We start from the raw sequence: 5,844 nt of genomic DNA on the forward strand, positions 1-5,844 counted from the left end.
AGTATTTTATTAAAACAGCAATCAAAACAAAACAAAATGACATTCCAAGAATAGCACAACTCATGTGAAGAAGCAAAAGCTTAGGCTCAACCGATACTAACCGATAATTGTTGAAGAAGAAAGGTGGGATGCCTACCGGGGCATCCCCAAGCTTAGATGCTTGAGATTTCTTGGAATATTAGCTTGGGATGCCTTAGGCATCCCCAAGCTTGAGCTTTTGTGTCTCCTTAATTCCTCTCATATCACGGTTTTCCTAAATCTAAAAAACTTCATCCACACAAAACTCAACAAGAACTCGTGAGATAAGTTAGTATAAATCAATGCAAAACCTTTATCATTCTCTACTGTAGCAAATCACTAAAATTATTATTCAACATTGCATACTAAATGCCTCTGCATATTCAATACTCCTATCTTAAAATAGAATCATTAAACAAGCAAACATATGCAAACATAACAGCAATCTGCCAAAACAGGATAGTCTGTAAAGAATGCAAAATTCATCATACTTCCCTAACTCCACAAATTCTGAAACTTTACCACACTGTAGAAAAATTTGTCAGAGCTTATTGTGCAAAATGTTTCAACATCTTATCACATTCTGACTTTTCTAGGGAATTTTTGCAACAGTGATAAACTTTCTGGTTAACATGTATACTTGCAAAATAAGCATGGTAAAGGCTATGCTTGACATTTTTATTGAAAATAAAGATTCAAAACATTATTCTAAATAATAGAAAGAAAATCCTAGCAAAAGAAAATGACGCTCCAAGTAAAACACATATCATGTGACGAATGAAAACATAGCTCCATGTGAGGTTACCAATAATGTTCGAGACGAAAGATGGGATGCCTTCCGGGGCATCCCCAAGCATAGTTGCTTGGATCTTCCATGAATATTACCTTGGGGGTGCCTTGGGAATACCCAAGCTTAGGGTCTTGTCACTCCTTATTCTCCTCATATCGACATCTCACCCAAAACTTGAAAACTTCAATCACACAAAACTTAACGAAACTTCGTGAGATAGGTTAGTATGATAAAGAGCAAACCATTTCACTTTGGTACTGTCAAAGACAAGATTCATAATTGTTTACACACAATGCCTACTGTAGCATATCATTTCCACAATTTATATTGAGCAATATAAGCCATAGAAACTAGAAAACAAGCAAACTATGCATGGAAAACAGAATCTGTCAAAAACAGAACAGTCTGAAGTAATGTGTACTCCAACCATACTTCTGCTACTCTAAAAATTCTGAAAAATTAGGACAACGTAGATAATTTGTATATCTATCACCTGTAAAAAATTGAGACCAAAAGCACGTTCCAGTGAATTTTCAAAATTCCTGGACTGAGCACAAAAGTTTCTGTTTTTGGACAGAATCAAGTTAACTAGCATCCACGCTATCCCAAAGGCTTTATTTGGCACTTTATTGAAACAAAAGCTATAAAACATGATTACTGCAGTAACCTAATCATGTGAACACATAAAAACAGTAGGGGTAAATGTTGGGTTGTCTCCCAACAAGCGCTTTTCTTTTATGCCTTTTAGCTAGGCATGATGATTCCAATGATGCTCGCATAAAATATAAGAATTGAAACATAAAGAGAGCATCATGAATCATAAGTTCCTCTCTCATAATAATTTTCAGTAGCATCATGAATAGATTCATCAATATAACCATCACATAAAGCATTCTTTTCATGATCCACAAGCATAGAAATTTTATTACTCTCCACATAAGAAAATTTCTTCTCATTCACAATGGTGGGAGTATCATATGAAACTTGAATACTATAAATTCTTTCCACATTAAAAGAGTAATGTTCAGGAAAAGGGTAATCATAACTAGACAAGTTTTATAAATATAACCATCACTACTTTTTATATCATAAGTATCATCACAATAATCATCATAAGTAGCAACTTTGTTCTCATCATAGATAGAAGGCATTCAATCATCATAGCAAATTTGATCATTCAAAGTAGGGGGACTAAAAAGATCATCTTCATTAAGCATATCATCCCCAAGCTTGGGACAAATATTAGTTGCAGCAAATAAATTCTCAAACATGTCATTCTCATCAAACATAGCATCTCCAAGCTCGTGGCTTGGCATATCATAAGCATAATCACTCTCATCATTAATAGTATGAATAGCACCAACGGTATAACAATTGCTATCATCATAATTTCCCAAGTTAGTGCCAAAAAGATTTCCAAGATTAGAAGAAGTATCATTGTCTTCCCAATCATAATCATCACAACAAGTAATAGGAATAACAAAATCATCATCAATAGTGCTCCCGGACATTGTGCCACAAGACATGGAAGCAATATCATCATCAAGTGCATCATCTTCCACAATTATTTTTGATTCATTTTCATGAGGAACAACAATAATAGGAGGAACATTATCTGGGAGAGATACCTTTTTACCTCTATTCTTTCTTCTTTTATTCTTCTTCACCACATCATGTGCGGGTTTAATTAATTTTTTCAAGCTTCTTATTGATGAGATTGGTTGAATAGGGAGCTCCTCCTCGTCACCTATTTCATCATGAGAGACAATAGGAGGGAACGTGGAAATCTTTACCCTTTCATTAGTATTCCTTTTATATTCTATTGGTTTTCCCATCTTTCTATAGTTGGCAATATTCTCATTACAATTTACCATGCAAAACATATAGATATTCTTTAGCTTAGTTTCAATGTCGTCCGTGAGAATGAATACTTCAAACCAACTATTTTTATGTGTCAATTCTTCACTCCCCAAAAATAGACAAAGCTCATTATAAAGTTCAAGGGTGATCAAGTTATTGCAATATTTGGACACGATTCGATCATGAAAAAGCATGCATTGGAAATTAAGGTGACTAACTTTATTGCAAAGTTCACAAGTAATGGGACAAAGAGAGCATAATTTTGTAGCAAATTCATCTATCACTTTGAGCAAAGAATTGGTCCTATCATCTTTATGCTTCTTGCAAAATCTATCTTCCCTGAAGGCACGTCTTCACAAACTTTATGCACTCCACAAAAATTGACATGCTTATAAGAAACATTTTTGTCATGACTTGTGCAATCATCATTAGCATTTTGGATATTCAAAGAATTCATAATAACAACATTGCAATCATGCTCATCATTCAAATATTTTGTGCCAAACATTTTATTGACTTCTTCTTCTAACAATTGAGCACAATTTTCCGATCCAACATTTTCAAGAAAGATATTATAAAGATGATCAATAATATGATGCAACCTCAATTCCATTTTTATGTAGTTTTCTTTTATAAACCAAACTAGTGATAAAACAAGAAACTAAAAGATTCAATTTCAAGATCTAAAGATTTACCTACAACCACTCACCTCCCCAGCAACGGTGCTAGAAAAGAGCTTGATGTCTACTACGCAACTTGTTCTTGTAGACTTGTGTTGGGCCTCCAAGCGCAGAGGTTTGTAGGCAGTAGCAATTTTCCCTCAAGTGGATGACCTAAGGTTTATCAATCTGTGGGAGGCGTAGGATGAAGATGGTCTCTTTCAAACAACCCTGCAACCAAATAATAAAAAGTCTCTTGTTTCCCCAACACACCCAATACAATGGCAAATTGTATAGGTGCACTAGTTCGGCGAAGAGATGGTGATAAAAGTGTAATAAGGATGGTATAAATATATTTTTATAATCTTAATAAATAAAAACAGCAAGGTAGCAAATAGTAAATGGGCACAAAAACGGTATTGCAATGCCTGAAAATGAGGCCTAGGGTCCGTACTTTCGCTAGTGCAATCTCTCAACAATGCTAATATAATTGGATCATATAACCATCCCTCAACGTGCGATGAAGAATCACTCCAAAGTTCCTATCTAGCAGAGAACATACGAAGAAATCGTTTGTAGGGTACGCAACCACCTCGAAGTTATTCTTTCCGATCGATCTATCCAAGAGTTCATACTAAAATAACACCAAATAATTTCAGATTCATAATACTCAATCCAACACAAAGAACTTCAAAGAGTGCCCCAAGATTTCTACCGGAGAAACAAAGACGAGAACATGCATCAACCCCTATGCATAGATTACCCCAATGTCACCGCGAGTTGAATGCCAAAACACATATCAAGTGAATCAATATGATACCCCATTGTCACCACGAGTATTCATATGCAAGGCATATATCAAGTGCTCTCAAATCCATAAAAGTATTCAATCCGATAACGGCGAAATCTCAAAGGGAAAACTCAATTCAACACAACAAGATAGAGAGGGGAAAACACCATATGATCCAACTACATTAACAAAGCCCGCGATACATCAAGATCGTGCCATCTCAAGAACACGAGAGAGAGAGAGAGAGATTAAACACATAGCTACTGGTACAAACCCTCAGCCCCGAGGGTGGACTACTCCCTCCTCATCGTATTGGCCGCCGGGATGATGAAGATGGCCACTGGTGATGATCTTCCCCTCCGGCGGAGTGCCAAAACAGGGTCTAGATTGGTTTTCGGTGGCTATAGAGGCCCGTGGCGGCGGAACTTCTGATCTAGGTTAACACCGAGGGTTTTTGGAATATCTGGGATTTTATAGGGCAAAGAGGGGGTGCGGGAGGCCACCGAGGTGGGTACAACCCACCTAGGCGCGCCTGGGCCCCCAGGCGCGCCCTGGTGGGTTGTGTCCCCCTCAGGGCACCCCCAGGTGCTGCTCTGGCCCACTGGTGGTCTTCTGGTCCATAAAAAATCCACAAAAAGTTTCGCGGTGTTTGGACTCCGTTTGATATTGATTTCCTATGATGTAAAAACAAGCAAAAAACAACAACTGGCATTGGGCACTGGGTCAATATAGGTTAGTCCCAAAAAATGATATAAAGTTGCTATAAAATGATTGTAAAACATCCAAGAATGATAATAAAACGACATGAATACTTCATAAATTATAGATACGTTGGAGACGTATCAATGGTATTAATGTTATTGAAAAATCTCCGACAATCACTATTGGAAGTTTTCAACTACCCCTACCTACTGTTAAAAAGAAATCTGAAATGCTTATTGTTGGGGACATTCACATCCCCGTTGAGGTAACTTAGTGATTTACGAAAGTTCTTCGGTTTCATGCTAATCGAAAGTGGTTGTTAATAAGTCTTGATAAACCTTATTAATGGATCATTTTTTAGAGGTATGAAGTTGATGAATTTAGTAAGCATTACCTTCTGTCCGTAACTTTTGTTTTCTGTTTTTACTAGTTAAATAAAATAAAATGCCATGTTTTGTCTGGTTTCAGAATTTCCCGTGGAATAAAAAATGACCCAAAAATAAAAGTTCTCAGAATGCTCTAAAAATTTAATACGATTTTTTCTGAATATTTAAGAATTTTTGGTGCAAATAACATCAGAGGGAGGTGCACCAGGTGGGCACAACCCACCTGGGTGCGCCAGGACCCCCAGGCGCGCCCTGTTGAGTTGTGGTTGATACGTCTCCAACGTGTCTATAATTTTTGATTGTTCCATGCTATTATATTATCTCTTTTGGATGTTTAATGGGCTTTACTAAGCACTTTTATATTATTTTTGGGACTAACCTATTAACCTAGAGCCCAGTGCCAGTTTCTGTTTTTTCCTTGTTTTTAAGTATCGCAGAAAAGGAAAACCAAACAGAGTCCAATTGACCTGAAACTTCACGGAACTTACTTTTGGACCAGAAGAAGCCCACGGAGCATCGGAGATGGACCAGAGGAGTCCCGAGGCCACCACGAGGGCGGGGGGTGCGCCCTACCCCCTGGGCGCAACCCCCTACCTCATGGCCGCCTCGGGGACCCCCCTGACTTGTTCCCGACGCCAA

This window comes from Aegilops tauschii, chromosome 7 (genome assembly GCF_002575655.3).
Source record: "Aegilops tauschii subsp. strangulata cultivar AL8/78 chromosome 7, Aet v6.0, whole genome shotgun sequence".
Lineage (NCBI taxonomy): Eukaryota > Viridiplantae > Streptophyta > Magnoliopsida > Poales > Poaceae > Aegilops > Aegilops tauschii.